Source organism: Lynx canadensis, chromosome A1 (assembly GCF_007474595.2).
Source record: "Lynx canadensis isolate LIC74 chromosome A1, mLynCan4.pri.v2, whole genome shotgun sequence".
NCBI classification, from domain to species: Eukaryota; Metazoa; Chordata; class Mammalia; order Carnivora; family Felidae; genus Lynx; species Lynx canadensis.
The window spans coordinates 58,338,183-58,350,274 of record NC_044303.2 but is presented as its reverse complement, the minus strand read 5'-3'; the positions used below and the strand labels follow the sequence as shown (position 1 = coordinate 58,350,274).

At 32.9% G+C, this 12,092-nt stretch overlaps 1 non-coding gene across 1 annotated transcript; it reads right to left on the bottom strand.

Moving 5' to 3' along the window:
• Window positions 1-616: 616 nt before the first annotated feature.
• On the bottom strand, window positions 617-768 carry LOC115526798. Its single transcript, XR_003972761.1, has one exon. It is a non-coding gene; the product is annotated as a small nucleolar RNA SNORA62/SNORA6 family (small nucleolar RNA).
• Window positions 769-12,092: the final 11,324 nt, after the last annotated feature.

Genomic DNA, 12,092 nt, shown 5'->3' with positions numbered 1-12,092 from the left:
AATTCTAGTTCTAAAATTTAGTTGCTGATTTTGTTGATGATTCATCTTTTTGCTGAAGGCTTAAAACTATTTTTACTGACTGTGAGAGCACTATGAATTGAAGGCTTAAACTGTTATTAGCATAAATGTTTTCTTTTCCCCACTGAACTCTTATCACAGGAAATGTAATTCTTTTTACCTGAGGCATTACTTAGTAATTAAAGAAAAGTGGTTTCCTAATGCTAATTTCTGTAATAAAAAGGAAATGTATGAACACATTAAATTGGGAATTGTAGTGATAATAAAAGGTACATTTCACATGTCTCACCTAGAATTATGGTTTTCTTGCTTTCTAAAATAGAATACTAAAAAGGTGTTATGGTGTTTTCATTTTATTTTCCATGAACATAAAATTCCATGAAAAGACTAAGTATGCAATTTGCTTGCCTTTATTTTTTAAATTTTTGTGAGTTTCTTTTATTTTTTCTTTAGAACTTTGTAGATTTCCACAGATATATTTCATACATATTTTGTTAGATTTTTGCCTAAGTATTTCATTTTTTTAATTTTTAAAATTGTTTTAAATTTTTAATTTTTTCTTCTTTCCTTTATTTTCATTTTTTATTTTTTTAATTTAACTTATAGCAAGAATTGCGATCAAACTCCACTCATTGGGCCAGAGGCCCTTGTGGTGTTAGCAAAAGACTGGCCCCTCATGTAGCATAGTACTTACACTTGGGAGTTCATAGTCAGCCAGTGGCCCCACTCGAAGCTCTAACAACGTGCAGATTTAATTTTTTTGTGGCAATATGAGTGGTGTTGTGTTTTTAATTTCAATGTCAACTTATTTATTGATAACATATAAGAAATTAATTAACTTTATTCACATAGACTTTGTATCCTGCAATCTTGTTCTTATTGCATATTTGTTCCAGGGTATTTTTGTTGTTTGAGATTGTCTACACAGTTATCATCTGTGGACAAAGACAGTTTTATTTCTTTCTCTAAATCTGTGTAAGTTTTATTCCTTTTCTTGTCTCATAGCGTTAACTAGGACATCTAGTATGATATTAAAAAAAAGAGTAGTGCATGAACACCTTTGAGTTTTTCCTTATATTCAATAGACTAGCTTCCAGTTTCTCAAATTAAATACGTTAGCTATACAATCTTTTTGGTAGACGTTTTTAACAAATTGAGGAAGTGGCAGCTGCCCTGCTGAGTTCTCTATTGTTAGTTTTATTATATATGCACATTGGATTTTGGCAAATGCTTTTCTGCATATATTTATGTGATCATATTATTTTTTTCATAATAATAAAAATAAAACAGCATTAATACTTTCATCAATAATAGCAAAGTTTATTAAATAGTTAATATGTTTTGAAACTGGGTTAATTTTCTTCTATGGCCCATTTTACTTAATTATATTATTAAACCAATGTTTCAGATATTATTATCATCCACTTTTTAGAGATGGTGAAATCTAAGTCCATAGATGTTAAGTATCTTGCTCAATAGTCATAAAGCAGGTATGTGGTGCAATTCTTTATGAATTTAGAGATTCTAGTTTTAGAGGAAACCTAATCACTATACAGTTCAAATTTGCATATTTTTGAACACTCATTCACAAGTATTTTTTTAATGTTTTATTTACTCTATATTTATTGATATAATAGAAATCAGGGGGCAATTATGTTATTTGCATTATCAATTTTTTAAAAGGCCATGGCATCTTCAACTCAACAAGCTCAAGTGAGTGAAAGGAGAAGGTGTTTTAGGGGCAGCAAATCTACCTTATCTGATGGCATGTATCAAAGTCACATCACCACCACCACCACTGTCACCATCATCATTGCCGCTACAACCACTACCACTCTGTAAGCCTGAAATCTCCTTGAAAATTAAGCTTAGGAAACAAATAGAAAATATTGCTTTGGGGAGAAAATAAAGTGGTGATTCTCAAATTTCAAATGAGAGTTTAATTTTTGTCTTTATTGCCACTTGATTCTGAGAGACATTTTTGAAATTTATATTCATTCTTTTGGAGTATTAGGAGAAACAAGACTATGGATGAAATATTTTAGAAGAGAAAGACAAATTCTTTCTTGTCATGGCTCAACATATTGGAAACCATCAATTTTGGAAAGACAACTTCATTAAGACAATTCTATATAGATGGGAAAGTCTACAGAGGTAACAATAATCTATTGTCTCAGTAGTAACACTAACATTGTGATTAACTGTTATTTTCATAATTAAAAATTACATATTAATTTTATTCTTTAATTCATGCTTTCCATACATAGTAAATAGACATAAATAGATACATAGTATCATTCAGTGATTTGTAATTGGATTGTAGCTCCATTCCCACCGTCCAATGCTATTTCCAGTATATCATCTTTCTTGCTATATGGTTTCAGGTTGCTGATCTTGGAATAAATGCTGTTGCTTCAGGCACAGATGGCCATGTGTGACACGGCTCTGCAGAAAACCTTTTCCATACCTGACAAAGGTGTAGAGCTTTGGTGATACTAGTGGAGTGTAATGACATGTACTGAATCTGTGTTATCATGGAGAGTACTGGCAACAAAGGACATGGTGTAGCTATGAGATGAGGAGATAGATGGAATTATAGAAGAGTATTTGTTCCGTAGATTCCAGAATGACTAAGCTCAGTGATGTTTTGTAGCATACAGGTGGAAACTAAAGGCCTTCTAATTAGTCATTGATATGAAGAGCAGTGATATTTGGGTCACTCGGTATTTTTCTACAATTAATTATGATAATTTGGAAAATATTATAAACAGATACTGAAAATAGAGCAGATAATAGATATTTTTTAAACATTAAGGGTCTCATTTTCCCATGTTTCACTGAAAAATAATAGTTATAATAACATCATCAACAACTACAAAATTAAAAGCACCATGTTTTTCAGTAGAGGTTTATTTATAGAAGCATGTGAAGTATTCCAAGACATAGGAGTCACAGATCTGAAAATCTTTACTATTTGATTGGGAATATACAAAAACAAAATACCACAAATGCTTTTATTGTAAAATATTTGTATTGGTGCAAAGTTCTTTGGGTTGCTGAGTTGTCAGCAGATTAGCTGCAGAGACGGTGATTAGGTCAAAACTTTATTAAAAAAGAAAAGTATCATTACTTATTTCGGAAAACTTCCTCTGTCAAACTATTTAGATGAAGTCATGTTGTAAAGATAATGCTTCATTTCAAAGAATGTTGGAGCCTGAGGGGTTTTACAGGACACGTTTAAGGCATGTATATTTGTCATCATCACACACTATAATGTGCAACATAGTTTTCCTTTAAGAAGAATTAATGAAAACATATTTTGACATTATGATTGTGGACATCTGTGTTTGTTTACATTCATTTCAGCTTAATGCAGAAAATGTCAAAGAAAGAATGTAGAGTGAAAATTGTGTATCTTTCAGTTTTACTTTCATTGCTTAGTACAAAGGGATAAAAATGCATGGGCTTCTTGTGTGGTAAGAGTTTTGCTAATGGATGCATAAAGCAAACAAAGCTGAAAGGAAATGTTTTATTGCTCCATTCTGGACCATGTGGATTTTTGTTGCTCTTGTTTTTATTGTTTTTGTTGTTGTTGTTGTTATTGTTTAAAGACTACTTAATCTGAAATGTCTGGAACTTTACAAAAATTTGGATTTGTACCAATACAAAACTTTTCTCTTAAAACATTATAATGTTGCTTATTCTCTTGCCAAGCAAAAGACGTTACACATGTTTGGATACCTCTGGAAAAGCCAGAAAACTGAAAATGAGGGGGAAACTTATTTTGCTCAAAGTACTTTAATATTTTGTCCCTTTATAATATAACAAAAGAATTTAAATACATATATATTGATGATAAGCATAACCACACATTATCTAATTCTATTCAAATTAAAAGCTAATGCTGTTTTAACTTATAGTATTGGAGTATGTCCTTTTATTGTTAGTATAGATGGATCTCAGGATTCCCACTATGTTTTAATCAGATACAATAGTCAAATAATTATTTTCTTTTTATTTTCAAATATATGCTTCTGAAATCAGATTGCCTTTTTAATTGACATGTTTTTTTCTAGAAAATCCAAAACCAAAATATAGAACATAACATGTAGTTTACATTATTTATACTTTAATCTGTAAGGTGCAACCAAACCGTTTTTCAGGGGCACTTGGTTGTCTCAGTCGGCTGAACATCCAACTTCAGCTCAGTTCATGATCTCATGGTTCGTGAGTTCAAGCCCCGCATCGGGGGTCTGTGCTGACAGCTCAGAGCCTGGAACCTGCTTCAAATTCTGTCTCCCTCTCTTTCTGGTCCCGCTTCCCCACTTATACTCTGTCTCTCTCAAAAATAAATAAACATTAAAAAAATTAAAAAAAACCTGTTTTTCAAAAGTGTATTATTAATTTGCAAATCTTTCTTTGTCATAGATTTTGATGGTGTAAAATTTCATAGATTTAAAAAATGATTAATGCAAAAATGCAGAGAAGGTAATTTTTGAACTCCTATATTGATATTTTATTAAGTCTTCAAGATGGTTGTGTTAACATTTCATGAAATAATTGGATTTAATATAAACACTTCTCTATTTTAGAAATAATTAATTGATGTTCTCCTGTGCAAAATAAGATATAAGCTCTCTTACACCACACCCACGCATGTATTTTCCCTCTATTTAACCTACCATTACTGTTTGCCACAGAAATAAATCAATGCTTGATGTTTATATTTCTGTGTCTATCTATAAACATATGGTTAACAGCTGAGAAATGTTGATTAGTGCTAAGAGCAGACAGCAGTATCAGCCTCACCGGGCAGGTTTTCAGTCGGGGTAGCTCCCTAAAATTTGAATCAGAGTCTATACTTTATCAAGATTTTCCTGGTGCACTTTTGAAGATTTTGACTCAGTAAATCTTTCCTGAGACTTGAGATACTGGATATCTAAAAATGTCTCAAATGATGCCAGTGCCACTGGCCCTGCAACCACCCTTTGTAGCAAGAATGTCAGGAACCATGGTTACATTTCTTTCATTTGTTGTATTACAAAAGAAATAACATTTGTATTTCCTACAGTTACCTTTATCTCTTTTTTATTTCTTTTTTTTTAATAAATAGCCATCATTTATTTAGCTTTTTGTCTTCTGACAGAACTCAGCATTTCCTATACAGTCAAACACACCGCATACTAGATTTTTTTTTCTTCAGTCTAGGGAAAGGACACCTGCAGTTTCACAACCATGCTCCTGCTCTGATTTAGAATAACTGATCTCGACTTTAGAGGCTGTAGTCCTGGGTCACTCTTTATTAACAGGAGGGCCTCAACTATAGATTTGTGGGACCCAGGGTGAGATAAATGTACAGAGCCTCTGTGTTTTAATACCTTTTTGAGGAGTTTTACATTCACAGCAAAACTGATCAGAAAGTACAGAGATTTCCCAGATAACTACTGCTCCCATTATACAGCGTCTCCTCTAGAATGGTACATCCCCCACCAGAATAGTAGATTTGTTACAATTAATAAGCCTATGTTGATGCATTATTATCACCTACAGTCCATAATTTACAAAAGGAATCATTCTGGGTGTTGTATATTCTATGGGTTTGGACTTATGTAAAAAGCCATATATCTATCACGATAGTAACATAAAGAGCTGTTTCATTGCCTTAAGAATCCTCTGTGTTCCATGAATTCATCCATTTCCCCATACTCCAATCTCCGGAAACCAATGATCTTTTTACTCTCTCCATAATTTTGCCTTTTCCAGAATGTCATATAGTTGGAATCTTACAAAAGTTCAAAAGTAAAATTATTCTGGTTCTAATAGAGAAATATCCTTCTTTCATTATAATTATTAAGATTATATGAATATTATTTTTCTATGCTTATTATAATGCTCAAATATCAGTAAGTGTTGTTAATAGAACAATCTGAAATGATCTTTTCAACCATTTTACTATATTTTTAAAGTTTTTTTTTTAGGTTCATTTATTTGAGAGAGAGAGAGAGACAGCATGAGTGTGCACACGAAAGAGTAGTAGGGGTAGAGAGAGAAAGGGAGAGAGAGAATGCCAAGCAGGCTGTGTGCTGTCATAGCCCAACACGGGGCTCGATGTAACGAACCATGAAATCATGACCTGAGCCAAAATCAAGAGTTGGATGCTTAACTGACTGAGCCACCCAGGCGCCCTGTCAACCACTTTACTATATTAACTCCACAGGATTAGTAAGGAAATATTTAAAATTCTTGCCTAATCAAGACAGACACTGACCCTAAACAAGCTGTAAGTAGATCGAGTACATATGAGCTGAACATCAACGAAGGGTCCTACATTTACAAAATGAGGCAGCATAGTGGATTAGGAGTAAATTAATAGAGAAAGACCAAGAGTCATCTTGGAACATTGAAATACGTTCATTAGTAAAAAGTCAAGGGGACTGAAATAAAAGACTCAGATGTACAATTCTTGGAAACCCATATATTATAAGTTTACATGAGCGTAGTCCATAATCCTTCCAGACCCCATACCCTAACCATGAGAATAATTTTATGCACCAGTGGCACTCAAATTAATTTTCTGATAAATGAAATAATTGTTAATACATTTTAAAATAAAAATAAAACAATCACATACAACTAAATTTATAATAAACTAAATATTATATTTCCTTTTCGATTTTTGTCCTTTTGGGAAAAAGTTTACATCTATATTACATAAACAAAAAAATGCATTATTTTGCTCATTTTAGTTCTTTAAGCACTTTTTTACATAAAATGAATGGCAAGTTTCCAAATGGCTGAAATTTTCTATTTAATTCTGCTATGACCAAATGAATTAAACAAAAGGTGCCATCAGAGTCTATTAAACATGATAATATATTATTGTCTTTTGGCTCTACTTTATTTCTCAGGGTATATTTCTATCTGCTTCATAGTTAAAGCAGATGTAAATGATATAATGGCACATAAAATTATCATATCAAATATATTCCTATTATTATTTAATGCAAGTGATTCCTCAGTTTAATCTTTTTAAGGTTTTGTGTAAGAAAGAAATGTGTTTAACTGTTTAAATAAAGGAATGTTTGTTGATACAATGTACTTTTTCTAGAGAAGTAAGAGCAGTTGCTTTGTTGTTTAGTAGCTATTTCAAGGCTTGGCATGAATAAACATATTTGAGATTTAACGTTTATTCTTGCAATGGCTTTTATTAACTGAAATACTAAGAGTAACTTAAAAAAATATGTGCTGAGGTTCTGTGTATCATAGGACTTCTGTGTATTCATCTTACCTTAATTCTTGGCTAATGGAAATGAATATATTTCCATCTCATAGCAGCAGTCTTAAAACCACTAATTCTTCTGCTAGAGATCATTCTATAGCTCCCCCTCTACATATCACACTGGATGGATAACTGGATGGATAATTTCTGACAAAATCACATCATCACTGATAACTGCAATTAATGACATAGTTATGAAATGTTGGCCAGCTAGATTTTAATGACACATAATAAGTGAAATTTTTGAAATTCTGATGTGTAGAAAAATAATTTAGAAATAAATATTTGGTCATAGGCACATACAGAAATATTCTATACTAAATTTCAGTCTGTTTAGCAACCATGTCAAATATATTGCAGTGATAGGTCGTATGGCTGATAGTGGAAAGAATCCAATTTAATTTTGAAATATGTTCACAGAAAATGTATAGATTCACCACACTAATTTCCAAACCGTAAGTGGAAAAAATATATAATCAAAGTCAAACTGCCAACCAAAACCTGGAGCAAATGACACAATAAAATTTAATAAGTCCTTAAAATCAGTGCAAACCTTAAGTATAATTAGCTACCACCATTACTTTTATTTTTGGTTCTGCGGCAAATTCCTGAGAATGGCTCCCCTTTTCCTTAAAAAATATGAACTGAAACACCTTCTCAGTAACCTTCTAATGCCAGTGGATTAACAAAAGGAGTTACAGAACGTTCACATGCTAGTGCAGCATAAATAAAGACTTGAAATGCACGTTACACCCTTGAATCTTGGAGGCAGGGGTGACTATTGCACATGAAATGATGGTGATGGCTTCTTGATGTTCCATTTGCCAGCATCCATTCATATAAACTGTGGCTGGCTACCTTGCTGCCTTCTCTATACCATTTAAAGTTTTTTCTGTTTGTTTTTTTTAATGTTATTTTTTAGAGACAGAGAGAGAGAGCAAGAGAGACAGAGAGAGAGCGGGAGGGGCAGAGAGAGATGGAGATACAGAATTTGAAGCAGGCTCCAGGCTCTGAGCTGTCAGCACAGAGCCCGATGTGGGACTGGAACCCATGAACCAAGAGATCGTGACCTGAGCCAAAGTCAGACGCTTAACCGACTGAGCCACCCAGGCACCGGCCATTTAATGCTGTATCATTAATTAAGTGATATATGTATATATCCCCCTCTATATCATATCATACTTCCTAATGCAGCTCCATGTGAGAAATTGTTTTAAATTTTTTAACAACTTTGCTGTAAGGAATTTTTTTTCCATGTAGGAAAATATTTTGTTCACTCTGTAAGAAATAATAAATAGTTATATTCTAATCTTTTACTTTTCCTTCCATAAGCAGAATATATTTTACCCTGATATTTGTTATTTATTGTTATTTGCATGCTATTGTTTTTGGTCTCAAATTGAGCAAAGCAAGAAAAAATAAAACAAATAAATATAGATACTATTATGTTGAATATCATCAGCTGAGTTTGTTGGGTAATTCACTTTGGTTAATTCTCCACTTACCCCATTCTTTGAATCTATCAAACTGTTGTGCTAAATGAGTTACAATAAGAAACATTGCAAACTTAATGATATTTCATTTTCTCAACTTAAGTGGAAATAACCTGGAGGCATAAAAAACTGGAGTAATAATAGTTAATTAACAGGATTCATATGTATTATTAATAATAAAATTAATAAAAAGATAGTATGTAATCCATAGGACAAAAGGAGCACTTGACACATCAATTATCCTTAGAAATCCCAAGGCATATTAAGAAGTTGAAAAGTATAGACTTCCCTTAATAATTCTTGGAAGAATTGGTTTCTTGGTATGTTTTAATTAATGATTTAAGAAGTTACAGGTAATTGTGTTACTGAAATAAATTTATAGCACATACAGACACTCCTGAATGTGCAATGAATTTGAATTCAAACCCATTATGTTTTTAATCAGGCTGTGGTGATAAGACTCCTAACACGTATTTCTTATGACTCTTTGCTATGGAATATTAAAATCTCTATTTCACATAGTGTTATCTATATGTTCAATTTATGGTACTAGAGAAAACTTACAAAAGCAGCTTCTCAGGGTGTTTTTAGGCAAATAAACTGTAGGCACCAAATACTATAGATTTTAGCATTAGGGAATCTCTGTTGCAGAATAAACTAAAGAAGAAAGTGGTGAATGTCTCTTAGGATAGGGCGCCAAGTTCACAAGTGGAAAATATTGCATATCTCAAATATATAGTCAAAGCAAAGAATCAAAAAGGAGCTTAATTAATGAGATAAAAATAATAAGGTAGGTATTCAAAATGCTCTATGTACAGAAATTAGGGATAGCTAGTTACAAGCAATAAGATGAATAAGGAAAGGCCATTTTTTAAAAAGGTGAATGAGATTTAACAAAAAAGATATTTTAATATAGTGAAAACCCTTACTCAATTAAATATCATTATTTTTAGGTATAAACTCTACTCTCTACTCATCTAAGGGTAAGAACTTTGGGGAATTACAACTATTATAATAGGATTAGTAGTAGTAATAATTATTTAATTTCCAATAATGAAACTTAATACTATGTATAAGATCAAACACAATATAATAATCCTTATCTAAGAAGGAAATAACATGGTGAAAATATGAAATCTATCCTGATTCTGATGTTTGCTATTTTTTACTTTTAACTTGAGGAATTATGTTGCCAATATAGTCCGATCATCAAGAGTTACAAAATGCAGGCTAAATGTGTGTTAGTCCTTTTAGTGACAATATGAGATTTCCTGAAAGCTGTTCTAATAATTAGTTAATTATTATTCATGACCGTGATAATGGAGATGGAGCTTAATTCTAAAGATAACTAGGTCTTCATGTATGCTGATTCTATAAAGCAGGTTATTTCCACTTAATATTAATCTGTGTGCCATTTCTCAAATCCAGTTTGAGAAACTATTCTAGTTTTCTACATTGGAATCATTTAAAAATACCTCTAAAATTTACATTATAAATATTATTAAATGTCATTAAAATTTTAATTTTAGCCTGAAAAGTGTTTTATCTTTTGCATAAATATTGTGCACCATTTATTTAGCTCTTGTATCTCAGCTCTGAATCTGCTGTTTTGTACTCTATTTTGTGATGCAGAACCTAAAACTGCCAAAATGTATTTCTGTTTTGCCAGCAACCACCCAACCAGGCACTGCCAACAGAGAGGACTAAAGGAAGACCTCAAGGCTAGAGGAGGAAGAAGGGACTTCCACCTTCTTGGGTCCTTATTGTTATTTTCTGCTCTAGCTATTATTCCTGCATTACAAAATACTCCCGAAAATACAGTAGCAAAGAACTGCCTTTTTTTTTTTTTTTTTTTTTTTTTTTTTTTTTTTTTAATTTTTGGGACAGAGAGAGACAGAGCATGAACGGGCGAGGGGCAGAGAGAGAGGGAGACACAGAATCGGAAACAGGCTCCAGGCTCTGAGCCATCAGCCCAGAGCCCGACGCAGGGCTCGAACTCACGGACCGCGAGATCGTGACCTGGCTGAAGTCGGACGCTTAACCGACTGCGCCACCCAGGCGCCCCAAGAACTGCCTTTTTTTTAAAGACAAAGAATTAGTAGGTCAGGGACTTTATGGACTCATTGTGGGGGTCCCCTGTGAAACTGCAGTCAACTTTTGGCTAAGGTTGTAGTCATGTGATCACCCAATGGCAATACTGGGCCATCATCCAAGATGGCTCATTTTTATTGCTATCAGTTGATGCTGGCTCTCAGCTGAAAGTTCAATTGGACCACATACTACAATGAATGCAAGTGGCCTCTTCACCAACACAATCTTAGGGCAATCTTTTACATGGCAGATGACTTTCTCCACAAGTGTTCTAAGAGAAGCAGGGGGAAGTAAGATTTTCAGACCTAGCATCAGAAATTACACAGTATCACTTCTGATACATTCTCTTGATTACTGGTCTGGTAATGATTAAGAGGACGAGGACACAGACCCCACCTTTTTTAAAAAGAGGAACATCTAAGAAGTCTGGGTGGCAGGACCTAGAACCCCTTCTCTAAGCACAGACAAGGCATTTCACAGATCTGAGTTCCAGGCCCTTCTTCCAAGTTCAATGTTTTAGTAATCCCCCCTTCCCACCTTTGATTCCCTCAAGCCTAAGAAATGGCTTAATTATATTTATTTACTTTTATAGTTACCTAACTCAAAATTTAATATCAAATTAATAACTGTTAATACTAAATATCTTAAGTTAAAATAACTGTTGTGGTTTTTGCCTCCTCATTGAACACAACACTACACATAAAAATAAATATTTGGAAACAAATTGAAACCAACTTAGGTAATAATTTTGAAAATAATGAAATATTTCAAACTGATCCTGAAGAATTAAGTCATATCTGGGTATATTGATATTTTATTTTTTATTTTTTTAATGTTTATTTGTTTATCTTGAGAGACAGAGAAAGATAAAGAAAGACAGACAGAGTAGAGAGGGAAAGGGAGAGGGAGGGAGAGAATCCCAAGCAGGCTCCACACCGTTGGCACAGAGCCGGACGTAGGGCTCAGTCTCAAGAACAGTGAGATCATGACCTGAGCTGAAATTAAGAGTCAGAGACTTAACTGACTGAGCCACCCAAACACCCTAGATATTTTAAAAAATTATTTTATATGAATTACAGAATTTTATCAAGGACTAAATATTGAGTTGTTTTTATATCTTCAAGTTCTGTTAGGATATCCTGGTTCTAAAAGTAATTCTTTTTAAAGTTTAATGTAGAATACTACTTTAGCTAAAATATGGAAGTATGTAG